The sequence below is a fragment of the Mytilus galloprovincialis genome, chromosome 9 (genome assembly GCF_965363235.1).
Source record: "Mytilus galloprovincialis chromosome 9, xbMytGall1.hap1.1, whole genome shotgun sequence".
Taxonomy (NCBI): Eukaryota; Metazoa; Mollusca; class Bivalvia; order Mytilida; family Mytilidae; genus Mytilus; species Mytilus galloprovincialis.
In genome coordinates, this window is record NC_134846.1 from 49,029,556 (window position 1) to 49,048,148 (window position 18,593).

The 18,593-nt window shown below is 31.9% G+C and overlaps 1 long non-coding RNA gene across 1 annotated transcript; it reads right to left on the bottom strand.

The window, feature by feature from the left end:
- Window positions 1-638: 638 nt before the first annotated feature.
- Window positions 639-17,423, bottom strand: LOC143046937 (uncharacterized). Its single transcript, XR_012969319.1, has 7 exons — window positions 17,359-17,423; window positions 8,562-8,634; window positions 7,927-8,049; window positions 6,978-7,100; window positions 6,438-6,560; window positions 1,742-1,855; window positions 639-1,101 (listed from the first exon to the last, which is right to left on the bottom strand). It is a non-coding gene; the product is annotated as an uncharacterized LOC143046937 (long non-coding RNA).
- Between the last annotated feature and the right edge of the window lie 1,170 nt (window positions 17,424-18,593).

The following is an 18,593-nucleotide window of genomic DNA, read 5'->3' on the forward strand; positions in this document are numbered from 1 at the left end:
GTGTAAAACATTTTGCAAAACCATGAAAACAACACCTAATCAAATTTATGTGTCCGAAGCAATTCATTACATTGCACATACCATAGTTGTATGAAAGCAACAGACTCAAAATGTGAAATGCGCATATCAAATTTTGTTGTTATATGATAATGTGATCCCAACCGTTACTAGCTATAAAACAATCAGGTAACATTGCATGTTTGGTATTTTTTTTTCTCTATATAAAAAATCCAAAAAAAAAAATAGTTTATAAATTTCGTGCGTCCGACCCAGTCGTATGGATTTATCTTTGTTTAGACAGCGCAATAGGTTATAAATACCTGAATACGTGAAGAGCTATGTAACTAAAAGCGACATAAACAATTTGTAAAATCCACTTAGGTCTTCTTTAAGTTTTAACATAAAATTAGATAAATTACATGTATGTTATATTTTTGACACATTAACAACTTCCCTCATGCAAAGTTATCGTTAAACATCGATAATACCGAAAGGTTGAATACCGATCGTATTGTACTTTTAAACCATAAATCGTTTTTAAAAGGTTTAGAGTTCATAAATGCCTATGATGCAATGACAAAAAATGTTGTTACTATCAGTAAAATAGGTAATCGTATGTACAACAAGTTGCATTGTAATTTCAAAACTTTATTAAAATGTGGCACGTAAATGTATCATTTGTCATAATAATCTGGTACAATATAAACATAATAATAATACAAAATTAATTATTTTCAGTAGGTAACACATACAACAATACAGTTAATCCATCTCATGGCCTTCTACATCTACATAATATATTTACATACATACACAGAGATAAACAAAGCTAAATGCTATTACAAAATTACATATATAGTGCAGATAGATTAGCACCACGTAAATGCAAAAGTATGACCACAGTAAAAATATAGCATTTCAACTACAAAAATTCACTTCTTGTATCTTAAAGAGATGAGATTGACAGGTTGCTTTAAAAATATTTACATTTTTACTTTATTTCAAATATAAAGGCAAAGAATTCCACAAGGTTTCAGAAAACTTAAAAGTTCTTTTACCATAATTAGTTCCATATCAATTTGTCTCCGATATTTTAGAAATCTGAAACAGGAAGAAGGACAGAGAATACTATTCTATATGTTTTTTTAGCATTACTAGATTAGTAATGATAAGTCGAAATATCTCCAATGAAATATAAAAGTATATATTTGTTAAAATTTATTACAATTATAAATATAACACAATTCGCGATCGATCGTATTTGCAAATAAGATTTCAGTATTTTTTCTCAATGTCCATTTAAACGGTATTCCAGAGCGTCTGTATTAGACTGACAGACAGTACTTTATTTAAGATACATACATAATTTCTATAAAGCTCACTGAAAGTTTTATTTAACATTTAAGTTAAACATACACGAGAAGCTGTTAAAGGAGCTACGAAACATTATGTTTAATAATCTTGAGATAATAAAATAAAGCACTTTGCATATGCGTTCGTTCTGTTTTAAATACCATCGTGTGATAATTAGAATACGTCTGTGGATGTTTTGTTAATCTCTATATATATTATTTTCATCTTTTTCTTGTTTAAATGAACTGTTTTTTAGATATTTCTTGTCTCACAATTAAAATGTCTTTTGATTTTAACAATGTATGAATGCGTCCTATAACTTGATCAAGGACACTCTTTTTTGCACTTTTTTTTAATCATTTCCTATCAAAGAAATATCTACACACACCTAATTTCTTGTTTTACTGAAAATATTTTGAAACATCGAAGAATGCCAGCACGAAGCACAATGTAACAGCTGAAACGTCAACAACAGCCATGGTCGCAGCAGATTTAGGATTACCTAGCAATATAAAATGGTTAACAAGATTAAATTTCAAGTTAGTTAAACATGTTAAAAATCAAAGAAAATAAGTTATCTTTTATTTAGAACATTGCAATTACACTTTGATTGGAAGAGATGTATCCAATCATTTTTCTATTTATTTGCTTCTTGCTTTCAGTTACCAGTAAAATATTAGATAGTATCTTCCATATTATAGCGTATACGTAACCGATGTGGTTTTTGTAGACCATACGTGCGTACACGATTTTAACTTAGTATCCATGAATAGCTTATTTACTAATAGTACTGTGTGACCTACGTGTTGAAGACCGTACCTTGACCTATAATGGGATACTTTTATTAACTGTGACTTGGATGTAGAGTTGTCTCATTGGTTTAAATATATTCATTTATAGTGGATTGGGAAACAAATATTGCAACTTATACTAATCCCTTTCCACTTTGCGGGTGCGAGTGCTGCCTTGTAGCGGCATAAGCCTGCTCTTTTTCGAAATCTACAAAAGTGTCGTTTACGTGCAAGAGATATGGCACTCTCTTAACACGGGTCAGCCATTTATCATCCCCTTCCGACGGACTATCATCGATTCCTCAAGACCATAATCGCATATGGTGTCAAAGGATAGTCGAAAACTCAGTCCATGAAATTTTCATCCCGGAACGGGAATTGAAACAGGAACCTTTGTGTTAGTAGTCCGATGCAATAACTCTTTACCACGGTTGTCTCGTTGGCACTCATACCACATCTTTCTTTATATCTATACAAATGACAGTTTTGAAAAAAAGATTATTTCAAAGAATAGCCCATATTTTCAGTTCTGAAGAAGGTACATTTGGTAGATTCACTGCCTTCCCGAATGAAAAGTGTAACACTATATCTAAAATTCTCTTTGTCAAAGCAAAATGTTGGTAAATCTTAAGAACAATTGATGAGCAGAACATACAGACAATTGTGCAATATTAATAGAAACAAGGTAAGTCTTCAGATTTGTTTCTCGTTAAAATATCCAATGCGACCATGAAGGACTTATGATTTACCACCATCTCATCCTATTCATAGAGTTTTTACTCGAATGTTCATTTACATGTATAAAATATAATCTAACAAGAATACGGAACTCCGAGAACAATTCATATCGGAAAATCCCTAATCAAATGGCGAAATCAAATGCTCAAACATCAAACGAATGGACAACAACTGTCATATTTCTGACTTGGTACGGTCATTTTGTTATGAAGAAAAAGGAGGATACAACCTTGTTTTACAGCTTGCTAAACCGCTCACTTATATGACAGTCACATTACATTCCGTTATCTTAGCTGTATTTGTAAAAACTTTTCGGAATTTGGGTCCTCAATGCTCTTCAACTTCGTACTTTATTTGGCCTTTTTTACTTTTTTGGATTCGAGCGTCGCTGATGAGTCTTTTGTAGACGAAACGCGCGTCTGGCGTACATTGTATATACAAAATTAAGTCCTTGTATCTATGATGAGTTTATTTATATTGACAACAATGTTCAAAACAAACATACAAAATTGGTGAAAATGTCAAAAATAGGAGTACGCCAGTAAAGTTATAATTATATAAATCATTATAAGAACAAACAAATATGTAAACAAACAAATATAACATTTTTGTTCGATTTGGAGATTCCGTATATCGTCAAGTTATCGGAATTATAATGGGGACTAACTGTGCATCACTTATTGCGGACCTGTTTTTGTATTGCTATGAGTTACAATTATGACTAAAATCAGCAAAGACCCATCGAAACACCATCTAATACAAAAATTTGATAATACTTTTAGATATTTTGATGATGTATTGGCTCTCAATAATGACGACTTCAGTATGTATACAAAGAAATTTATCCTGTTGAACTTACTTTAGATAAAGTTAATACTAACAATGACCACTGCCCTTTCCTTGATCTTGATATCTATGTCAGTAACGGATAGCTTAGTACTAAAATTTATGATAAAAGAGATGATTTTTCATTTCCTATCGTTCATTATCCATTTTGAATAGTTACGTTCCCTTGTCACCATCTTACGGTGTTTATGTATCTCAACTTGTACGATTCGCTAGTTTATGTAACAACGTTTTAGATTTTAACGAAAGAAATTTATGTATTACTGTAAAATTATTACACTAGGTGTTTCGATATCACAAACTAGTCATTTCCTAGATTTTATCATCGGTACAAGGACATCATTCGTAAAAATAACTCAACATGCAGACATCTTATACGTTCAGGTGTTTCACATCCAATCTTTTATGGTAATATTCTTTACAAAGCACAATAATGTCAGTATTCGTCTCATAAGCTAACAAGACCTTTAAGCAGACTTATTAAGAAAGGATATAGTTACGATACTGTTGTCAGGTCATTAAAGATTGCATATTTTGGCTTTAGTATTGATTCACTTATAAAGTCTTTACATCGGAAATAAACACATGTATTTTAAAACCAATTGTTGGCATGACACAGGTTATGTTCTTCTCATATATTTTATGATGGTATTATATTAAACCCCTAACAGGATGAAGGAATATTCTTTCAATCGGTTTTATTGATGTCTGGAGCTTGCATGTCAGTAACTGCTAGTAGTCTGTTGTTATTTATGTATTATTGTCATTTTGTTTATTTTCTTTTGTTACCTCTTCTGACATCGGACTCGGACTACTCTTGAACTGAATTTTACTGTGTGTATTGTTATACGTTTACTTTTCTACATTGGCTAGAGGTATAGGGGAGGGTTGAGATATCAAAAAACGTGTTCAATCCCACCGCATTTTTGTGCCTGTCACAAGTCAGGAGCCTCTGGCCTTTGTTAGTCGTGTATGATTTTTAATTTTAGTTTCTTGTGTATCATTCGGAGTTTAGTATGACGTCCATTATCACTGAACTAGTACATATATATTTGTTAAGGGGCTAGCAGGAAGACGCCTCCGGAGGCGGGAATTTCTCGCTGCAATGAAGACCTATTGGTGACATTCCCCTGTTGTCTGTTCTTTGGTCAGGTTGTTTTCTCTTTGACACATTCCCCATTTCCATTTTCAATTTTATGTAACCAAAAAAATATGTAAATAAACAAATATGTTAACAAACAAATATGTTAATAAACAAAAATGTAAACAAACATTTACCATTGAACAATAACATAATGACTGGAAGTATACATTCTTGTAAGTACAGAGACGCGACAAAGGTAACAAAGACACACTAAAAGGCAGAACTATGATGTTCTTTAGTTGTCGTATGATGATGTGGTTCATAAGTGTTTCTCGTTCCTTGTTATTTATATAGATATAACTGTTTGAATGGTTTAACACTAGAAATTATTGGGGCCTTTTATAACAGGATGTCCGGTTTAAGCCAAGGATCTTGTTAAAGACCGTACTTTGACCTATAATGGTTTACTTTTATAAATTGTGACTTGTATAGAGAGTTATATCTATATAGACAAAGCATATTTGCAAAAATGGAAGTCAGGAATACAAAATCTGTCATTGAACAATAACACAATGCAGGGATTTATAAGTTAACAGAACTGAAACAAATGTAACAAAGAAACACAAAAAGGCATAAAGACAAAGCCTATTAGCAAAAATGAAAGACAAATTTGCAAAACTTATCATAGAAAAATTACATAATGACGGGATGTATTAGTAAAGAATCACGTCAAATGGATACCACAAAAACAGACTAAACAATTAACAAAATATTCATAAAGAAAAATAAGAGAATACTATAATACATTACCCAGATAATAAACAATGCCAGTACCAATAATCTATACTGCAAGACCATCGTGAAGTTAATACGGAATATTTATCAACAATTCAAGGTATTGGTACCTACAGATGAACTTTATAAGAAAAAGGACGAGACGTTCTTTGACACACCCCTGGTTCAGCCACTTTCTGCTCAGACACTCGTGACGGTTCACAAATTCCGCGTAGTCGTTTAATGCTCAATAGAATAGGTTTGGAATGTTTATCCCGTATGCAGGTGAAGTTAATACATTGCTAATAATATGGGGGAAATTGATAAATTCTAAATTCAAATCGTCTAGTTTGTCATATATTCTAGAACTGAGATAACCGTGTAAGTCAAATTCGGGGTATTTAAAAATGATGCGAATGAAGCTGTGTCTATTGTTTCTTTATTTCTTTCAATTCTGCATAATCAATTAATAGAACCTAATCAGAAAAGTTTGGATTGTTAATGGAAAGAACATCATTATTGTGCCTTCTTTGATCTTCTTGTTTTTACGAGTAACTGAAGGAACTCCGATTCATATGAAAATAAAAAGAGGTCGATGTTCTGTAGGTTGCTGGTTTAAAACACGTTTTGGTGTCTGCGTCATTAAAGCTATAAGAAACTGTTAATGTAACTATGCTGGTTACAAAATGTATGATGAAATCAAAAAAAAATTTACTTTGAAAGAGAGGCAGAGAAAACCAAAAGGATACATTTTAGAGGAATTTTATTTTCTGAACAAAATGAAAGCTATAAATTTAAATCACAATTATAAAAAGCACAGTGAGTGTTTTATAATATAAATATTTACTTACAACGTGTTTTGGTTGTCCGGAAAAATGCATCACACTCACAAAAGCCACTTTTACAGTGCGCATCCTGTACGCAGGGGTCATCCTTTTCATTAGTAATAGCACAGCTCTTGTTTGGGAGAATTTCTATTGAATTTATACTAAGATCACTATATAAAATATTGGCAATAAAACATGGCTTATTAGGTTTTTTTTTTTATTTCTTTATTCGTGTAAAAAAGAAATATATCTGTTGATTTGTTTGTTTTCTATATGCAATACGATCTGATTGTTATGGAAGTGGTAAAAACTGGAACTTGGATGCAGAAATTTTAGTAAATATAATTTAAATATTTTTGAAACTGTATGGCTTGAAATGTATAGATTGAATGTTAATGTTGTCACGAAACATTATCTAGTCTTTCCCTAAACATCATGTATACCACTCAATTATCATAATCATCAGTTCTGCTTGCAATTGTTAAAATCAGAAAAGCCATGTTTTCACTGAATACATTTAGTGTTCTTTTTTTTATATTTGAAAGTTAAATATAAAGCACATACTAGAAATGCAGGTACCGTTGTTGTCCTTGTAAAAGGGATCCAGGCATAAACAAGTACCAGGGCACATAGCTATTCTATTTTGGCACGGAATTTGGAAATTGCAGACTCCACCTAACACAATTTCTGAAACATATCAAAAATAGAACTGATATAATTATGCGAGACAATATCATCTAATTATAGTTATTAATCCTATACTAACATGACTAACGTTTGTGAATAATTAAAGTGATAGTACTTTTTTTTTATATTTATGTGTAAACAAACAACTAAAAAATGCTATCGAGTTTTGTTTTTTAAAGCGTGTCACAGTATCTGAAAAGTTAAATTGAGAATGGATATTGGGTGTACGTAAAAGAGACAATCACCCAACCAAAGAGCAGACCACAGCCGAGGGTCACCAATGGGTATTCAAGGTCGTTATAATATTAATATAAAACCGGGCGTGTTAATAGTTACTTACTTTAAATCAATAAATGCACTGAACACTGCACTGTAACTGGTTTTACTGTTAATTGGTATTTTCTCTTTATTTGTGGGACAAATTTACGTTCATTTATCTGTATTGTTGTCTATTCCACATTTATGCAAAAACCTTTAAACTGTTCTTCAAAATTACTAACGTCAATTAAAGCTTATTTCAATTTCATTATTTTTCTTTGGCGAGTGATAAATTAGTCTCATGAATTGATACATGATATTTGCCTTTGCCTCATACACGACAGTTCCTAGAGCATACTGTATCACGAAAAAAAACATGCAAATAATGTGTTTAATGTTTTAAAAACTGAAAGCATTTTAACAAGTTAACTATCAAAGTCGTCATTGCTACATGTCTTTAAATAAACTCTCCCCTTTCCCTCTCCTACATTCTATATTCAGAAAATCGATGTAAGAAATATTGAATAGATATGTTGTTTTTATTTGAAGGCTACATTAAAAGACATACGGGATGAACAGCTACTGGTGTTGTCTTTGTAAACGGCATTCTTGCATTTACAGTCACTAAAACAGAAAGCGTTACCATCGCTGCACTGGTTGGTGTTACTGCAATTTTTTCTTAACATAACTTCTGCAACATATCAACGGTGTTATAAATTATGAAATGTATGACAACATAATGCAAATGTAAGTAAAAATGTTAAAAATTATTCAGTTCTATTGTAATCTACTAATAGTTATCAAAACAAAATAAAAAATTATAAAAAAGTGGACAATTACATGCTATAAGTTAGGGGCAACCATACAACTATTGATTTATATTGGTATCCCTAATACAAATCGTTCTGGGTTCGATTCAATATCAATGAAAACCGGATTTGTAAATAGTTTTCAACTTCATTCGATATGTGCACTAGCCTCTGCACTGTACCTTGTTGTATTTAAAATGATTGTTGCCTCAGTTTTTGTTTCATAAACAAATACCTGACATCTCCAGTAAATTATTCAAAACGTTATAATCGAACCCAAATTTAAAAAACTTAGTTATTACTTCAACAAAATACTAAAAAAAATGGCACAGTACCTCAACGTACAATTTATATTGATACTAGTCTTATAGATACAAAAATACAAACTAATTACCTGCTGAAACTGTAAATTGGAAATAAAGCGTTGCTAATAGAAGAAACAGCAGAACTTCTGTATTCAGGGAGGCCTGTAAATACACAAAAAAAGAAATTTCAAACATTACACCCAGGCGCATGTTAGACTTGTGTGTTATACATGTAGGAGTAACTTCATTAAATATACGTCATCAAGGACTGTCTATTTGGGGGAGAGCTTTCTGTATAAAAATTAAGTCCTGCCCTCTTCCAATTGGTAGAAAGAAAAAAGAATGGTGAATGCTGAATGCATATTCTTTATTACCGCTTTGAAAAGTAATAGGGGTCAGTATATGAATTAACTGTGAAAAATGACACATGACAATATGATTTTATTGTTGCAAAAGATTGTGCTACATTTGAACACTAATGAATTATATAAGAAAGCTTCTGATTTGTAAATGTAAATTTAATTCAAGACATAGATTATTTTACTGAATTTTCGACTATACGGTTAATACAATGAAATCTACTGATCAAAATAGACACTTTTTGGTATAAATCACACGCATGAATACGACTTTCTAATTTAATTTATGAGTCTTATGTAGACGAAACGCGCGTCTGGCGTACTAAATTATAATCCTGGTACCTTTGATAACTATTAACATATTTAACAGGAGCATACTTTTTATTAAATTTTATTCAAGCAAGGTAATTCATCTTTCAATGTTATAATAGTTATCAATTATTTCAATGTTATAAGTTTCGCACTTTGCTACCAATTGCATGCCTGTCTTACACATGTTTTATACCCTTTTTTCAATAAAACTTAAGAGATTTGGGTTAATTGCCAACAAGACAACCCTTCACAAGAGACTTAATGATATAGAAGTTAACAACTTTAGGTCGCAGTACGATCTTTAAAACTTATCAAAACAAAAACCGAAAAGTGAGCTATAAAATACCCCTAATTGACATATATGAAATAATTCAAACGTGAAAACTAACAGCCTGATTCATGAACAGAATATTGATCGACAAAGAAATATGATATATAGCAACAAACGACAACCACTGAATAACAAGCTCCTGACTTGGGACAAGCACATTCTTAATGTAATTAAACCCTCAATATAACATAGAAGTGTGGTGTAAATAACGGCAACAGTAGTATATCGCTGTTCAAACATAAATCCATGGACAAAAACAAAATCGGGGTAACAAACTAAAACTGAGGGAACCGCATTAAATATAAGAGGAGAACAACGACACAACACTGCAATGTAACACACACAGAAACGGACCAAGCATCAGACAAAATCCCACGAGAAAAACAAATATAACATCAAAACCAAATACATGAATTTGGGATAGACAAGTACCGTGACACGTCTTATCGCAATGTGAATTTACACTCAAAATTAAAAGAAAACAAACGACGCAACGTTAAAATGTAACACATACAGAAACGAACTATAATATAACAATGGCCATATTCCTGACTTGGTACAGGACATTTTTAAAGAAAAAAATGGCGGGTTGAACCGGGTTTTGTGGCATGCCAAACCTCCCCTTGTATAGCCATGTGAGAAATAACATTAAAAGGACAACTCAACACCACAGGACTACAATATAAATAAATTGGAGAATACAATTGACAAAGAAACACACGAACAACAGCCAACAAAAGGCAACAAGTTGAAAATTTTAATACGTAGGAAGTGCATTTTATCCACACAAGATCCACCAGTGACGCCCAGATACAAAAGTTTGAAAGCCGAAACAAGCACAAAGTCGAACAGCATCGAGGACCAAAAGATCAAAAAATTTGTGCCAAAAACGGCCAGGGTTTTCTGTAATTAGTTACCAGAACATCCTTATTATTTAGAATAATTTATACTTTTGCAAACAGTAAATTTATAAAATTACTAAACAAAAGCTGTACATGATAGAACTGAAATATTAACTAATTACATGAAAAAAACTGAAATACATTACATAACCAGACATTTGCAACACAAAATGTAGACACATCCGAACAAGCCCAAACCCCAACGCCAAGTGACGATATATTTGAAATTGTAAAAGATGACAAAAAAATGATGACGTCATTTGAATTTGTAAAACAGATCATCAAAAAATGAAAAATGAAAAATGTACATCATAAGAACAAACTATACAAATCAGATGAAAAGGTTGTTTTCCTGTTCAAATTGTTTTAAACTAGTCATTTTGGGCCATTAATAGGTTGCTGTTCGTTGTGAGACAATCCTCCCTGTTGAAGACCGTACTTTGACCTACATATATAATTGGATATCAGAAGATATGATATGAGTGCCAGTAAGTCAACTCTCCATCCCATTCACATTTGTAATAGATTAATTGTCTTTAACTCATCAGGTCGATACAAAGCAGAAATATATTGTACAACACAAGGTGAACTTGGCAGGGTACAAATACATTATCACAACAAGATATGACACTTAGTACAGATATGAGACTACTCGCAGGTTCTGACAGGTAGTTCAAAGCCAATAATAACTAATAAAAAATGCTATGCATCTTTGATTTCAATTTGAATCAGTAGACATCTAACACAATGGAATTAGTGTGAAGACGTCATTAACATTCAGAGAAAGCACGACCTCATGCAATGCTAAGATACAGATATCGACAATTACATGTAGTGCAGCAATGTCGTGGTGGCGTCCGTAAATATAACGAACAGATGATTTCAACTTTACCATTCGGAACTCTTGGTTTATTAGGTTCCTTGTGAGCAGCAATTCTATATCAAGGAAAGCATGATAGGAAATACAAGCCCTCGAATATTGTATCATATGGGAGATATAAACTCCATACGTATGCGCTGCTGGAAAGTTTCTACATAGAAATGGAAAGAATCTATTCGGAAGCTGCAATCAATTCTTTTGTCGTAAAGTTTTGACCCTCATTGTCAATTTCTACATTTAAGTCAAGATATGAGGCAGACTTACAGTAGAGATCAGTTCTAACCTCTCATAAATTCTGTCATAATCTGTCAGGAGAACTGTTCTAGAACAGTATGTAGAACTGTCAGCCTGACATCTTTTAGTCAGTTCTAGGTTAGAACTGTTCTAGCTAGAACTGATTTGGTCAGTTCTACCTAGAACTGATTTGGACAGTTCTAGCTAGAACTGATCCTGACAGTTCTACCCTAGAACAGTTTTAGACAGTTCTAGCTAGAACTGACCAAATCTTTGGTCAGTTCTACTTCTAGAACAGTTCTACGGTTAGAATTGATTTCAAATTCTACGGTTAGAATTGATTTATAAATTCTACGGTTAGAATTGATTTATAAATTCTACGGCTAAAATTGATTTAAAAATTCTACGGCTAGAATTGATTTATAAGTTTTAAGAAATATTTGTCTTAATATAAAGGCTTCGGCAAAATAGCGGTTAATATTATAAAAGTCAGTTTGCTATTTTGCCGGTTTTATTTCAGATTTACAATCGGCAAGAGAACCGTGTTTAACCCCGCCATATTCTGCATGTATGTGCCTGTTCCAACTTCAGGAGCCCGTAATTCAGTTATTTTCTTTTGTTGATGTGTAACATAAAATATTTGTTTTTCTTTCATTTTTTGTACGTAAATTAGGCCGTTAATTAGTATTATGGGGGGGGGGGGGTATTATTTGAATTGTTTTACATTTGTTATTCTGGGAGTCAGGATGGCTAGTTATCACATAACATAATTATCTGACCTCATTAACCAAATGTAATATCTGTTTACGAGTAGTTTTCATACCTCGGACGGACCTGTTTAACAAAAATCTTTTGACCACATCAATCTAAACTGACATTATTTTCTCTTTCTTTCTGCAAATCTATATAGCTGCACAGTACTTCAGTTTTAATTTTAGGTCAAGAGGGACTGTACTATACAAGTTATAGCAATATTGGAAAACAATTTTGTTCACATCAATTTACAGTGCCAGCATGCAGGGGCAGATCCAGCCATTTTAAAAGGGGGGGGGGGTCCAACTATATGTTCCCATTCAAATGCATTGATCGTAAAAAAAGGGGGTTCCAACTCCTGACCCCCCCCCCCCCTTGATCTGCCAATGAGCATGTCCTCTTTATATTCAAAATATTGAATCATAAACAAATAACAGTAGTTTTCATACTTCAGACTGAGTCGTATAATAAAATCTTTTGACCGCATCAACCAAAGCTTTTTTTATGTAAATCTAAATAGCTGCACAATAGCTCAATTATAATTTTAGGTCAAGAGGAACTGTAGTATATAAATAACTACAATATTGGAAATCAATTTTTCTCGCATCAATTGAGAGTGCCAGTATTTCCTATTTTTATTCAAAATATCGCGTCAGAAACAAATATCAGTAGTTATCATATCTCAGACTGACAGTAACATGTAATCATGTAACAAAATTATTTGTCTGCATCAATCAAAACTGACCATATTTGACAGCATCAACCAAAACTGACCATATTTATCCGCATCAACCAAAACTAACCATATTTGACCGCATCAACCAAAACTGACCATATTTGCTCTTTTTTTATGTAACTCTTATAGTCGCATAGTAAATCTGTAATATTTTTATGTAAGGATGGATTGTAAAATCATGAAAATACAAATGATAGAAATATTGGAACACAATGCTACCTAATTTCATTTGCATCAATTTAGAATGCCAGCATGTCCTCTTTTTATTCAAAATATTGCAACATAAACAAATATCAGTAGTTTTCATACCTCTGACTGACTGGTATAACAAAATAATTTTTCCGCATCAAACAAAACTGACCATATTTGCACTTTATTATGTACATGATGTCGATCTTAATAGCCGCAAAGTAAATCACGCATATTTTTTATATCAGGATGGATTGTTTAATATAAATGAAAGCAATATTGGAAAATAAAATTATGCTCTCATCAGTTTATAGTGCCAGCATGTCCTTTTTTTCATCAAAATTTTGAATCGTAAACTAATTTCAGTAGTTTTGATATCTCAGACTGACTCATGATGAATATATCAAAATTATTTGTCCGTATCAACCAAAACTGATCATATTTGACAGCATCAACGAAAACTGACCATATGTGACAGCATCAACCAATACTGACCATAATTACACTTTGTTATGTAAATCTTAATATATATATAGCCGCATACTAAATCACTTATAGTAATACATATTACGATGGTTTGTATAATTCAAATGACAGCAATATCAATGAATATTGGAACACATTGGCTACAAAAAAAAATTTCCGCATCAATTTAGAATATCAGCAAGTCCTCTTTTTATTCAAAATATTGAATTGTAAACAAATTTCAGTGGTTTCGATATATCAAACTAATTGAGGGTCGTTTTATCAAAATTATTTGACCGCATCAACCAAAACTGAACTTATTTACACTTTATCATGTAAATATACATGTATATGGCCTCATTGTAAACATGGTAAACCAATATTATTTCTATGTGAGGACGGATCGTATGATAAAAATGACACCAACTTTGAAACACAATACACCTTATCGCTAATCCTGGCTGACCCGGCCTCTTGAACTTTTGAAGCATACAACAATGACTTTCCATTGTGGCGTCTAATATTTTGTTTTATGACGTCAAAATTTTACGGGAACCTTTGTGATATCCAGTAATGGCAGACAAATAGCGACAAGGTGTATTTATACCATATCTAAGAATTTAGAGCGCCGTTATTTCCTCTCTGTATCCATAATAATGAACCGTCATTATACATGCTAAAGTGACTTTTTAACATGTTTAAGTCAGTAGTTTGTGATGGTTTTTTTTTAAACAGAACTATTTAATGGCATCATCCAACACTCACATGACTGATTCATATACTTTATTTTAAAAATAAAATAAAAAGTATGGGAAGTTCTCTTCTTGGAATAGTATACTGTTAATATAATTTAAAGAAGCCTTAAGGCAAAGAAAAATGCATGATTTTGTTTGTAGCCGAACGTCCAGGGGCAAATGTTTCATTCATGTTCAGATCCAGTATATTTTTCTGAGTTGCAGACTCCCAGATATCATTTATAATCGTTATGGATAAGTCTGGCTAAATTGACGAGATGGTGCAAATGTATATATATTTATTTTTACGTTACAACACTTTTTTCATTGATATCCCATAATTCATCCACTGTACAATTTTCGTTTGAACATTTGTCAAAACAGAATCTTAAATGAATGTAAATCCAAGGTAAACAAGGTAAATAACGATTAAAATTCCAAGAATTAAATGCAGAGTTTTATTTAGGAAGAGACTGTTAAAAACGGGGAACGAAGAAACGTAAACAATGATGTTTCCGTATGCAATCTTATAAAAATATTTCTCCGATGAGTTGGGTAACCTTCTATTCACTTCGATATTTGTACATGTAACGTAATAAAAGTCGTTTGATCAGTTAAAATTTTGAAAATCTGCTATTTAATATATAGCAAAGTAATTGGAAGTGATTTATTTCTTCTAAATTCTAAAGTGCCCTTACTGCATTGACGTCATATAGAACTGTTCTACAGTCCTGACTGATTTAGTCAGTTCTGCTGACAGTTCTACGGTTAGAAGTGATTTGGACAGTTCTACCTAGAACTGATTTAGACAGTTCTACCCTAGAACTGATCCTGACAGTTCTACCTAGAACTGATCCTGACAGTTCTACCTAGAACTGATTTAGTCAGTTCTACCTAGAACTGATTCTGACAGTTCTACTTAGAACAGTTCTAGGGTAGAACTGTTCTAGGTAGAACTATTCTAGGGCAGGTTAGAACAGTTTTATGACAGAATATTCTGACAGTTCTAATGAGAGGTTAGAAGTGATCTCCACTGTAACTGTATCTGTTGTATATTTTATCTTTAGTTCGATGGGATTGATTCGTTCCACATAACCACCAGATTTTGTATTATTTACCGAGAGAACATCATCTATATAGCAGAACGTAAAGTTATAGGATATTGCTAACTTTTTATCTTTCTTTATAAGAAATGAAATTAATTTAGCATTTACAATTTGTAAACGATTATTCAGGCATTGAAAGGAATTTCTTTATATTCTAAGATCGGCATCCTCTTTATGTAGTAACTCAAAAGAGCAACTGTGTGAACGACAACGAGAATTTCTCGTTATAGTGTTATACTTTAAGCTTTATGTAGACAGAAAATTCTACACACAAGGTCATATCGAGTAGTACTGTAATGTTAATACATATACATTTGAAGAAATTAAAAAATAAATATTAACCTGGCTATAAATGGATTCTTGTTTGATAGAGCCATTCAGTATTTCCTTGAACTCTATTTTAAATGTATCATTAAAACATAAAAATGTCTGTATTCAAACATGACTATTCCTATGATAAGACCAATGTATGCAATATGAGTAAACTTTAATATGAGCTGAATGCCGATGACACAGTACTTCAAAGACAAACTTCCTTCTAAAGGGTAGCATATAATAGGTGGTAAGACTGTCTTGTTCTTAATCGTCCTATTTAAGATTTATTCTCAACTTCGAGTAAGCACAAACACAAACGTTAAGATATAACAACCACTGACCATGTTTTGTTCAGGGACTCGATGGACTGACTATTATTCCGGCCAATTTGAAATCCACCCTGGCCTATTATGGGTACGAGTTGCTGGTTATTTTGTGGTTTTGAACATTTTTCGCCACAGCATTGTAAATTTGTTTTCGACTTATAAGGTTACATATTCCTGTAGTATATTTCGCCTCTCTCTTTGGACATGCACTTGATTAGTTGACATTTAAAACTAGTTTATCAACATCTTATCAATTCCCTTGATATCTTGACCAGAGGACTAGTCAAACATATATAACAGAATAAACAAATAAACATCAATACTTACAGATTAAAACTAATCACACAATTTTAATTTGTTTTTAATTTATAACTAATAAGCACAACACTTTTCAATCTATTTTCTCTGGTAAGTCAATTCGATTGTTAATATTACATGTATTATATTATTAGTACCTAAATTCCTTTTCTACTTTTTCTAAGTCTTTTGAATTCTGATAATTTCTATTAAATGTTCCTTAAATCACCGTTCATTAGTAAGGAGAGTGTTACAAACCATCGCAAATATAGTAGTACATACGCACTATATAACGGGTATCTGTAGAAATTATTATCTAGAATATTATTTCGTGTTGCTTAGTCTTTAGTTTTTTATGTTGTATCTTGTGTACTATTACCTGTCTGTTTGTCTTTTTTTCTATAGTCATGGCATTGTCAGTTTATTTTCAATTTATTAGTTTGACTGTCCCTCTGGTACATTCATCTTTCGCCTCTCTTTTAGAACTCGTTTTATTTTGAGTTGCCGGGTACTCTTTTTAATTTTTTTTTCAATTTAAGTCGGCTGATGAGATGAGACGATTTGTTTTATTCTCTCCAATGTTATCAACTTCATTTTACAGAGAAATTTCAACTCTTCACGATTTACATAGATTTGAAACATATTTAATTTAGTTTAATATTATGCAATGTTCGAATCAATGATTTTGATACGTCATTGAGACAGACACACAAATAAAAAAATCACAAACAAGACAGTACTATTCTGTTTATAAACCTAAACGTGTATTAAATTTTCAAATATACATCTCTTATTTCGTTGTAGAGTGTCAACCATATTACAGATTATAGATATCAAAAAATGTTTTTTAACATCTAATCTATGAAGATTAAAAATCAAAACCCTTTTTCCATAATTTACAGTTATTATGAAAAAAATGATTCAATAATGCAATACAGAGAACTTACCATTATTGAAATGAGATGCAATCTTTCAATATGAAACTGTTAAACAATGTTTTAGTATTTATATGTTGACATGAATCTTGCCTTATCAACAGCAAAGACATGTGATATTTTCTCCTTAGCAATATGCTATTAATTTACAAAAGTATATATGCTATGACATGCGGTCAATATTTTTCATTTATTTCACAAATCGTGTCTTCATTTCAACTTTCGTCTCACGATACGATACATGTTGCATTTAAAATGTTTGACATAGAATACAATGAAATATAAACAAAGTTCTCGCTGGAGTTAAGATTGCAATATGTTTCTTGTCGAAGAGAACCACATGCGGACTATTTGTGAAAATGACGTAATAAGAATACAATATTATATATTCTTTGGAAACACTCGTTATCCCGTTTTATCTGTTCATCAATATATTTAGAAATGTATTGCCCTTAATTTTTATTTTTATGCATAATGTTTGTGTAAAAGATTGGGGAAACATTTGTGTCTGGAGTATAAGTTAAATAATATGAAACAAAACACTTTTTCAACGAGACAAAACCTGACAACTGAAAGTATTGACTTCAAAACCAGGGGCTCTAGAGATTCTGTGTCGGCCACCTCATTCAACACCCTCAACACTATAGTTCAAAATGTAGACGAGAATACAATTCATGACAAAAATCTCTGTTTTGTTGATCCTGTATTGCTGATCATTTGGGCTGTGTAGTATTCTTATTTCTTCTTTAGTTTTTATTTTCCTTAAATCACTAAATACTGTAAACGAAATTTATTGTTAAGGGGTGGGCAGTAACAGCCTTCTATCTTTATAAGCGAAATGTGACTTGTTAGTATAGCTTTTGCTGATCGCTTGTGTGATATGAAGTGTCCATGTACGTTTCTATTATTATTGTTATCATGTAAGAAAAAACCTCAAAAAATTGTCATTAAAGGGCAATGATTCCAGGAAGACGTCGGACGATTTTTTTCTTTATTGTAAATTTTCTCACTTTTACTAATTTAAGTGCCTATCCATCAATTATTTTGTAAGATATAAGGCAAAAACGCAAAAAAGTTTATAAAAATCATCATAACAGGTTAAACAATTGTCATTTAAGGGCAATTACTTCTATAAGAAGTTGTCTGAAATGTTGACGTATATAGACTATAAGTAGAGCTCAAAATTCTGCAAATGTTTGTTCTTGTTAATTCTATTCATAACGATTTTTTTAACCCTATGTTCTGTT